Below are 11,680 nucleotides of genomic sequence, written 5' to 3'. Positions count from 1 at the left end.
GGGTACGTGCAAATATGCATTGTTAGGCCACTAAAATATATCTACACATCCTTCCATCACTCATTCACTTGATTGTTTTTATGATTTTATATCATATAGCAGTAAAAAATGTAGAAGATTGTATATTATTCTCAGTCAAGATTCATGGGTAAATATTAAAGAGTGTAATTAAGTGGTGTCATTGACCAATGTTGAAGCAATTTAAATACAAATGTTTCAGTTTCAGTGGTTTGCAATATTGTTCAGCCCTACCACCTTTTCACATCATGGTTAGACCTAAGCTAATGCCCCCATTAGATCATGGCTTTAAGTTACAGTAGGCCAAAGTAGAGCCAGTTGAGCCAAAGCTCAGGGTACTCTCTTCATTTTAACACAGGGCTAAAATGTTAGACTACTTTCTTTACCAGAGGGTTTAGATTACTGTCAGATGGAAATTTATTCTAATGATTGTTTTAAAATGTGTTCTCTCCTCCAAGTTAATTAGTTCAGTTGCATGTGGCAACTGAAGTAACTGATCTCTCTTTAGAGCGGCACTCATTTTGTGGATGAGTCGGATGTGTTCCGTAATGGTATTGTTTGTTGAATCTGTCCATTTAAAAAAAAAACTGTCAATGGAGCAGAGTGTCATCATGAAGATGTAAAGGGCTGCCACCACATAACCTTTCCAGTTGTTGTAGAACTGCAGCTTGCAATTATCCGGTCAATGTTTGGTGTGAGGGCAGTGTCTCAACAGTGACATGGAGGAGGAGAGGCCTTAAAAAGAATAAAAAGAATGACAGAACTTTCTTTTCTGACATTCCAGTAGTTCCTCATGCAACAAACATGCACAAACAGTGTTTTTCTTAGTTGACTGGTGAAAGAGGGATATTTTCTAAACATAACAAAATGTAACAAAGGTCATAAAAATGTGTTACCTGTAGGACTTGTTCAGGGAGGAGCTTGATGCAACACAGATGAGTCACTCTCTCTAAAAATGTTGGATGGATGTACAGATGTTGATGTGGAGGTAGCGGGACTAAGCTGGTCCTAACAAGAGAAAATAGGAGGTTGGTATGATAAACTGAAAACTATGAAACAGAACATATTTAAAACTTACATAATACACAATAATCAAGTACCTTGAACAGTGCTGCAGGGCAGAAAAACATTTTCTGTCTATGGCTATTTTGCATCGATTTTTGGAAAGCTGCATGATGTTCAGCTTATTTTCAGTGTTCTGCTGTCTGTGCAGACCTGAGGTTTTCCACTGTGAAGTGAAGGGATCACAAGGGAGGGCGGCCTGAAGGAAGAAGTTATTGTCAATGACAATGTTATAATAACATCCCATGAAAGTCAGAAGCAACAATAGTCTCATCAAAACATTAAAAAGCTTATATGAATTTTTAAATAAAAAAAAACACTACGTTATGCTGTGTTGTGAAGCAACCTTGGCACTGGCAGAAGGAATGTCCAGTAGTGATGGGTTTGCTGCTGATTGACAATTAATCATGATGTTGTTGCAGCACTGGTCTATAGCAGCATGATATTAGGGTGAAGGTGCAGCAAAGGTTGGTAGGTGTTATCTTATCCTCCACATTGAAGAGTGAGTGGCAGGATTGGCAGGAAATGTCTGTGTGGTCCAGCAGTGATGTGTCCATTTCATAGTTAAGATGGTGCAGCATCTGACCTGTGGCAGCATGATGATTGGTTCTTGAACTGATTCTCACAGTGCTGGGGGAGGTGGCACATCACAACAGTCATATCAAGTTTTGAGGGGATCCTCTGATGGTGGAGATGAGCTATGGTTTTTAAGTGGAAAAAGGCAATTTTGTTTATTTGTTTGACGTGGTGGTCAAAGGAGACATTAATGAGTTATCGATGGTGAGGCAGAAGTTGTGAATGGTTTTGGTGAGGGATTTGGGACAGATGATGATCATGTCTGATTTATCACAGTTTAATTTGGCAGAGTTGGCTTGTATCCATGATTTAATTTCAGTGAGGCAGTTGATCAGAGTGGAGTGAGTTGCAGTGGTGATGGATTTAGTGGAGATGTAGAGTTGTGGGGGACACCTTGGGACAGAGCAAGAAACAAACTCTCGGGGACGCATCGGGACAGAGCAAGAACTGAACTCTTTGGGACGCTTTGGGGAAGAAAAAGAACCAAACTCTGAGGGACACCTTGGGACAGAGCAAGAACCAAACTCTCGGGGATGCTTTGGGTCAGAGCAAGAACCAAACTTTTGGGGACGCTTTGGAACAGATGAGCAGTGGAGAAGGGGCAGTTGTTGATGTTAATGAACTGTTGCCTGTTTGCGAGATATGACCTTAGACAGGGTCTTAGAGCAATATTGGTGATGTTAATCGAGGATCCAAGGTGGGAGAGAAGAATGGTGTGGTTGATGGTGTCATAAGTTGCAGTGACACTGAGGAGGATGAGAATGCTGAGGTGACCAGAGTCTGAGGGGAAGAGGAGGTCATTGGTTACTTTGAGGAATGCCACTTCAGTGCTGCACTGTTGAGATGAAACTGGATTGAAATGTTACGAACAGGTCACTGGAGATGAGATGGGCTTTATGAACTGTTGGAGAACACGACACAGTAAACAGGACTGTTATAACTGTAATAGGTTTTCATGACACTAGAATGGAGACAATGCTGTGGTTGAAAGATGAAAATGACGTCCAGCAGTGTGTTCTTCTCTGTGGTTGCGGCAGTGATGAGTTGAACATATCCCCTAGACTGAAACAGCTTCAGTATTGGCTTCCTTGCTTTGGATAAGAGATTCTCGTTGAAATCGCCACAGACAATGATAGGGTGACAATCCATGATCTCCAATGACTCCAAAAGGCTTTCCAGGTGTGACAGGAATGATGTCAAGCTGTAGTCTGGAGGTCTGTACACAGCTGCAATCATTGCAGTTATTGGGGCTTCAACCTTTAAAGCCAAAAACTCAAGGTCAGTTACATTATATATGTACTGTTTTTCACGCACTTGAAAGTGGTTTTTCACATAAACAGCAACTCCACCATCACCTCTGCTGGCCATTTGTGGAAAATTTGTGCAGGACAAGTGTCTGTTGTGTTTGAACATATTGTAGCCCTCTAAATGGAGACTGTCTGCAACAAAGGAGCCTTGTGGGCGAGTTTCTTTGAGACACAAGACATCTGCAAGACACAGCTCATGATGGCTTTTGATGTCATTCACATGAGATGGCAATCCTTCAGTGTTATGGTGAACAATGATCAGAGTGTCATGTCTGCTCAATGTTTGTTTGATATGAAGAAGAGGCATGATGTCCAAGTTGACTTGTCTCATGGTCTTTAAGGCTGCAGTGATTTCGGGGTTGACATATATTCTACTCTCATCCATGTCCAGTAGGTGCAATCCACTGAGAGAAGTCACTCTATTTACAGCTACATAAGCCATACCAGTTTCAAAAATTTGCTTCAGTGACACTGCAGCTGATGTTGTTGTCATACCTTGAACCTTATGAATTGTACATGCAAAGGCCAGCTTAATGGGAAACTGTCTGCGCACCACTCCTTTCTGTTTCAGATTCTCCTCTGATCTCTCTATGTAGACTTTCAGGTGCCCCTGGTGCTGTGTTACTGCAATTCCTTCCAGCTGTTTCATCATCCATCTTGAGTCTGAGCATAGTGACATGCAGATCCATGTTGTTCAGAGGTTATTAGCCTGACTAGAGTAGCAAACAAACCATTCACTCATCCTTGAGAAACATCTATGTTTCTGGTGAGCATAACACAAGCACCTTCAGCAACTTGTAGTGTATCTGGTAACTCATTTCTGCCTGCTTTAATTGGTTGGGCTTGTCGTGACATTTTGCCATTTCGTTGGTCCTTTCTATAATCATCAGCATCAATTTTAGTGATGTGAGAGTGAAGTTAAGTTAATGTTGCAGAGTTGTGGGCATCTACTTGTTTATTAGTTGCAAAAATGTGCAGGACATCAGTTGGGCAGAGTGTTGGTTCAGTGACAGCTTGTGACAACAAAGCTCTGTCTGCATATTACGTTTAAGAGATGTAACATGCACACAAAGAGGTTTAGCCTGTCGCACTGGTGGTAACTGATAGAAGTCTCCAACAGCTATTACTGACATTCCTCCAAAGGGTCTCTGACTGCCTTTGATCTGTTTGAGTCTCACATCAACATAGGCAAAAAGGGGCTTTGACACCATGGACACTTCATCGATGATAATGATCTCAGCATTGAAAAGCTCACATTTGACTTCATCCAATTTGTTGTTAAGTCCTTGAAATGGGGGTTTAAGGCTTCTTGGTAGCTTGAGGAGAGAGTGCAGTGTTGTGCCTGAGATGTTAAAGGCTGCTGTTCCAGTGAAAGCAGTCAACAGGACAGTGGGTTTTGAAATGTCAGCATCCTCAGTATGTCTTGGCAGTTTGGACAGTATCATAGATGCCTCTGAGTAGATGCATTTGATAAGATGTGACTTTCCTGTTCCAGCACCGCCATTTATGTAAAAGAAAAACTGATCTGGATTTAAGCCACATGCTCGCTTTATGCACCAGTCTCAAAGTGCGTAGAATACACAGGCTTGCTTCTGGTTCAGATTCTGAAACATTTGCCATAACAGTACAGGATGTATTGCAGGGACCTCTCTGATAGCTTTACATTCTGTAACAGCATTACCCTTGAAGGCTGTAGTCCGGCACATTTTCTTGTTCATTTACACAGTCTGGTTCTTTTGCCTCAACTTCTTTAATACACTCCAACCTCACTAGTTCAGATTCAGGTGCAAGGTTTGACCATTCATCAATCACATCTCTGTTCTGTTCATACTCTTCGACAGCATCCTCAATCTCCTTGCTGTTTTTCTCACATTTCTCCCTGTTTTGTTTGACAATGTGTTGGACAGACACAGGATGGTTATATCCTCATAGTTGAGCTGTGCCACCATTGTAGAAGGACTCGTATGTGGGAAAAGACTGTCTTTTCAGTTCCTGGTCTGATCAGTAAGGGAGGAAAAGTTTCAGCAATGTGCCATAGTATTGCTCTGGATACTTTTTCTCTGAGGGTCGGCAAAATCTGATTATGGCAGGCTTATCATTTCTTCTCCTTTGAACAAATCCCATGTCATTTAACAGTGGAACAACATTTCTGCCCTTTGACTATTCACCATAGACAATCCTGCAAGTAGCTGCAAAAGCTGCCAAGCACATCTCCTCAAACTCTTGTGTTTCAGGCCTGGATTTGTATTTGTCAGTGTAAGATGTCATCCACACATTTTCACTTTCTGGTGCAGTGCTTTCCAAGTATGACAGAGGACGACTCATTCTGACTGCATTGTCATCCGTTGGTATGAATATGACACCACGTGAACACTTTTTCATGTTTATACCACATGCGCGAGTCACACGCTCCTGAGCGTTGACCTCTCTCTTTTTTGAGTATGACTGCATGATTTCCCTCATTTTATCACATTCATTGACACTGTCCATGTTGGAGTTCTGAATGACTGTTTTGAGGTACTCAGAAAGGCCCGCCTTCTTCTTCGTTATATAACTTGTGATGTAAACTATTGCTCCGTATGCATGTATATAACTTACATCAAGATTAACATTCCAGGCGTCAAGTAGATGGGGATTATATCCATTTACCCAGCAGTCCTTTGGACCACATTTCAGTATCACTGCATCAGATTTGTTTATCATACTCAAGCATTGCTCATACTCTTCAATTTTTAAATTACATTGAGCCAGAAACTGCTTTAAACAGGCAGAGAAAGGTTCATTCAACAACAGGTTCAGGTTCAGTATGTCACACTTTGTGGACCAGTTGAGTTCCTCAAAATTGACTTCTTCACCCTGCTGCGTTTTTATTGCCTCGATTACTTCAGGCCAACGCATTTCAGCTACAGAAAATGTACAAAAGATCATGGCAAAGATCTTTTGTTGTTTTCTCCCAATAGGCTGGTGTCCCTCTCAGTGGCTGCATGAATCTGACTGCATCTTTATTCCACACTAGTTTCTCAACCACTTGTTTATCTTGCAACATTCCTGAGGTTATTTTTCATCCATCACGGGTCAGAGCTTTTCCTTTACGTAGCTGTATTGTCATATTGGAATTGGCCAAGTGTATTTCAGTCACAAACTGTGCAAACAACAAGTACTTTGTGTCTGTGGCAAAATGGTCATCAATAGAGAAAAGCCTTGTTTTGAAATAACAGCTAGGTGTTACTTTAATGTGTCTCTTTTCATCCAATATGTTTTCGCTGGTAGGGAACTGAACAGGGAAAGCCATGGCCTCCAGTTTAGGTGCTCTGAAAAAGCTAACTGGACTGTTTCTTTCAGCAGGGGCAATAGAGTATATTCCTTCACTGAAACACAATATCTCCTTTGCAACATCAGGTGGCTGAAGGCATGATTCAAGAGCAAAACCACCATTAGGCATGTCACCTTCTTGTTCTGAATCATCTCTCTGCTCCTGTGATTGACTGTCATCACCAAGCAGCATGTCATTGTTTTGTTGTTCATTTTCAGGAGCATGTTCTGCCTCATATAGTGCATTATTCTCACATCTGTCAATTTCCATCAAATCATCTTCATCATAATCATCATCATGACATCCTTATACTGTGGGTGAATGTGTTTGAGTTTATGCAATGCCTGCACTAGTTTAGACCATGTGACAGTCTGGAACAGCTGATGACCTCTGTAACACAATAGTCTCTTCAGTTTTACTCTCATGACTTGAGACTCACTTCTCAGTCTGGGTAAAGCATGGACTGTTTCCCACACCTCAGATGGGACACATACCACATTACCACGTATGGCTCTTTGTCTGCCTTTGGGGAGTGGAATAATCTTGGCAAATGGTATGCACTTGGCTATGAGATGTCTCTCCAAAATGTAGAGGTCAGACAGTTCAGGTGGAATGTCAGCAAGCTCCAAGTTGTTGGCTGCAGCAAGGGTGGCCATGACTCCATTTTTAAGGTATTTATGGCAGGTGGAACAGATCCATTCTTTCATCCTCTCATTAGGCACCTTGCACTGTTGTTCATTTCTGCAGTCATCTCCATAAACATGAACATACTTTCCTGTCAGGCATGCTGCGACCACCTCTGGATTTTTGACATAATTTGACTTTGTGCAGGGTTGTACTTGGTTTGGAAATGAAGCTTAATGACACACAGTGCACACATAAGTGGGACTGGCCTTAATTTTTGATCTGAAAACAGATATGGTCTTCTTGATCAAAGAGTTGTCATCCTCTCTGTCACTCTCATGTATTTGTGTATTTATTTGTCTGTACTTCCTTTTTATTTTCATAGCTCACCTCATGTTCTGCATACTCCTAAATGCAAGATTGTTCTTATACCTGTCTTGCATTTGTTGTCTCATTAGTTGTCTATGTCTAACCATGAATGCTTGGTCATGAGCGTAACGCTTTGTGATATACTGTGTTTGCTTTTGCCTGAAGTTAACATCATTTCTGTATCGGTTGGTGATATACTGTGTTTGCTTTTGACTGATGTTAACATCTTTTCTGTATCATACTGTGCTTGCTTTTGCCTGAAGTTAACATTGTTTCTGTATTGGTTGGTGTTATACTGTGTTTTCTTCTGCCTGAAGTCAACATCGTTTCTGTATCGGTTCCTGATATACTGTGTTTGCTTGTGCCTGAAATCAACATCGTTTCTGTATCGGTTCCTGATATACTGTGTTTGCTTGTGCCTGAAATCAACATCGTTTCTGTATCGGTTGGTGATATACTGTGTTTGCGTCTGTCTGAAGTTAACATCACTTCTGTATTGGTTGGTAATATACTGCTATTTTTTCTGTTTAAGTTCAGCATTGTTTCTGTAACAGTTGTTCATGTACTGTTTTTGCCTCTGCCTGAAGTGAACATTTTCTCTGTATTGGGTTGTCATATTTTTTTTCTTTTGTTGCAATTCAGAATTGTTTCGATATTTCCTCTTTGAGTAAGATTTTTTTTTTGCTTTGTATGTTTCATCATTTATTATCATAGCAGTTAAGTCTGATTCACTTTGAGGAGCATCATGTGATGTGAGAGAATTCAAACTGAATTGGCTTGATGGTTCTGGCTCAGTTTCCATATCAGTGGGTACTTCATATACAATGTTATTAGAGACATCAGTGACAAGAGTGTTTATCTTAGGACCACGTAGGCTTGACTCCTTTTGAGGAGCATCATGCAACAACATGGATAATAAAGCAGCAGTGTGAGTTGTAGGTCCACTCTCTGTCATAGCGTCATTCAAATTGGCTGAGTTCACAATGTAAAACTCCACAGGCACCAACTCATAAGTACAGGTAGACTTTGTTCCAAACATTAGGTGACACTTCATGATCCTGTCAGTCATATTACTCAGACACGTGAATGTCAGCATTACAGCAGTACCAGCACAGGGTGATCTCAGGGGTACAGGCAAACCATTAGCTCTTCTGGAGTGTGGATCAAAGAAACCATATCTGCCTGATGTGGTTCTGAATACTGCGATACATAACCCCGTCATTATGAGCAATGCATACTGCACATCTGATAACAGACAGCTCAGTCCTGCCTGTAGGTCAAGGAAGCTTTGTGCAGATTCCAGTAAAGGTTCTTCTGCCGTACCTGGAAGGTTGTGTCATGTCCACATTATATATGCAACTGCATGCATGAACCTCAGCAGGAAGCTCATCAGCAGCCAAATGGATATTGTTAGGAAACCTTTTCCTGGCCTGTTTATACATCACATCACCCTTATCCAAAACAAGGTCAAGGTCTGCTCCGGTGATGTTTTCATTCTCATGAAGGAATGCAAGAAAGGTTAGTGAGTTACAAGTACATTGGTGATTTCTGGATTCCTGGCTATATTTAAGAGAGGCTTGGCTGCGGGATGCACAAACTTGTGCTACAGAAACCTGATGTCGAAGGTTTACGCTGTCTGCATGAGAAGGCCCTGCTACACAGGAAGCATCACGGTGACATCCTGTCTTTACAATATCAGCATAAGAAATCTTTGTTACACGTGATCCATCACATTGAACTGTATTGTTTACTCAGTAAGCATGAGAAGGCACTGCTACATACGGATCATCACTGTGAAATCCCATCTTTAGAGTGTCAGCATATGATAACTGTGGTACACCTGGCACATCTCTTTGATCTCTGTGGTTTACCCCGGTCAGTTGCCGTTGCACAGTGAACCTCATTTAACCTCTGCCAGCGCAGGCTTGCAGCTTGGGGCCTCTTAGTCTTTCTTGGCATTGTTGTTGTGTCCCAAAACCACAAATCTAAATGTTTTACTTTTATTGTACACAATCAAGATATTGAACACAATATTACTGATATACGATTACTGTGAACGTAACAGAATAACAGAATCAGAAAAAAGATTAAACCTGTTTTTGCCTTTACTAATCTAAACCCTTAGGAACAGTAAATTAACACACAAAAGAGCTCAGGTTTGTTTCAAATGTCATGAATTTATAATTTACTTAAAGAACAAGAATATTAACAGTGACTAAAAATATGTTTTCCAGAAAATTTTAATCAAGCCTGTTATAATGTTCAAGGTAAAACTTAACACTATTAGGAGTATGACGGGGTGCCGGTGAACGCTCTGTCATGCCCTAACCGGCGTGCGTTTCTCTCTCTCTTGGCTGGAGAGAGAGCGCCGGTGCCAGGAGTACACAGTGTGCAGCGCTCCCACTGTTCCTGCAGAGCCATGCTCCGGTTAAAACTGTTTCTTGCAGGCCTACACTTGTGTCCCACGGTCCTGCTAGGCGCTAGGCATTCGAGGGTGCACACTTGGCGCTGACGCGACACACACACATACACACTTACCTGCTGCCGCTGCCTCTGGTTGCCTCCGGGCATGGGCCAAACTGAGGCACTTCCTGGACACACCATAAATAGCGCTTGGTGGCGCGCTTAAGAGGGTCATGTGACCGTGGACCATATTATTAACATTGAATGGACTGATATTTTATGATTCATGATGGTATTTGGCCATAGCTGTATGGAGGGCGATTAGTGCCATTTTTCCTTTATGCGAAGTGTATCATTGATTTCTGAATTTATGTTTGTTGTGTTGCTAAATTTGACTGTAGGACGCTATAATTTGTTAATTGGTTTGCCCGGGGGAGGGGCTAAGAGTATAAAAGGGGAGCTCTGCTCATTTAGGGGTGTTGGGTTTTTGGTTCTTGGCCGAGTAGCAATGTGGGTGACGAGCTGCCAGTGTGAAACCTGTCTTGTAAATACTTTTTTTGTTATTGGGTTTTTTCCACCTCTGCACTGTAAATATTTTTGCCACTCTTGTTTGGGAACTTGGTGTGAATAAAAAATCACCACACTGAAGTTTTCTCGTCGTCTGAGCCATCATTGGTACCTCCTTGAAAGCGAACCCGCGACAAGGAGATCTATATTAATCCTCAAATTTTATTTACTGACACAATATTTGTAGTTTAGTATGTGATATGAATGAGTTGAATGTCAAAGTCAGTGGCAGCAACATCAGTTCAGTTCCTTAAATTGTCTTCAGGTTTATATCTAGAAAACCACAATCAAATCTTTATCCGATTTATTACAGTATATGAAAAGTTCAACGACAACATACTTCTATACACTTACTGATTCAAAAATGTGGGTCTGTATCTTTGCTGTGTGTTTATGTGAATCAGGGACAAGGAGTATAATGTTGTGTTACTTTTACACTTATTTACACTAGATGACTAAAGAAAAACTGAGTGTAGTCAAATATGAAGATATTTCCAATCAAAACAAACCTTTGGGTACAAACCTACAGAGGTCTGAAACAGCAACAAGTTCAGGAACAACTACAGTTCTTTCCTCATATTTATATAGATTTTTACTCCAATCTTATTTCTTAGGTATATTGTTTTACAAGAACAGTGTTATCTTTAAATATGCACTTTGTTACAACAAATGTAGAAATGTACAAGATTCAACCTTTTATTATAGTTGGCCTTTACAGTCTGTAATAAGGTTTGTTTTTTTTTTTGTCAAGTAGAACAAAATGAGATATAGGTGTTTTACTATTCAATTTCAAAACAATGACTACTTTGATATAACTGGTTTCAAAATGGCTAGATTAAATTACAAATCAACTCAACCTCAACAAAACTCTTTATAGAATTCATTCTAGTACTCTGAAAGTATAGATTTCAGTTCCTACAGGTTTCTAATTGTATACAAAAGGATATTTATGATGTAAAAAAGTTTTAAAATTGTTAAATCTGTAGAATATGTATTCAATGCAAAAACTTGATTTTAACACTGACACAGTACATACCATGAATTGTGCTAATCCAATGCTATTGATGTTAAGATTTCGATCTACCTATATTTCAGTAAAGCTTTTCAGTTGTTTGTGTAGTAATCCAAAGTACTTGGGAATAAGGAATTAACTTACTTCAGTTCCTACAGATTTCAAAATGCCTCAATGTATAGTTGCCGTTACAATTTAAGGTTGACACACTAGAAAGGATAAATTAATACCAATGCTATTTATAATGTCAATACTTTAAAGTTTCACCACAGAACTACACACAATTCAAATATTTTCCATTAATACTCCAATACACAAGCAGTAGTCCACTATCAGCTATGATCTGCCCTGATCCTCAACTGTGTGCACTTACCAGCAGAGAATAACTTAATACTATGGTAGTTTTATTTTCTATGTTTGATAAATATT

This window comes from Thunnus albacares, chromosome 2, assembly GCF_914725855.1.
Source record: "Thunnus albacares chromosome 2, fThuAlb1.1, whole genome shotgun sequence".
In the NCBI taxonomy this organism is placed as follows: Eukaryota; Metazoa; Chordata; class Actinopteri; order Scombriformes; family Scombridae; genus Thunnus; species Thunnus albacares.
Note: the sequence above shows the minus strand (reverse complement) of the source record.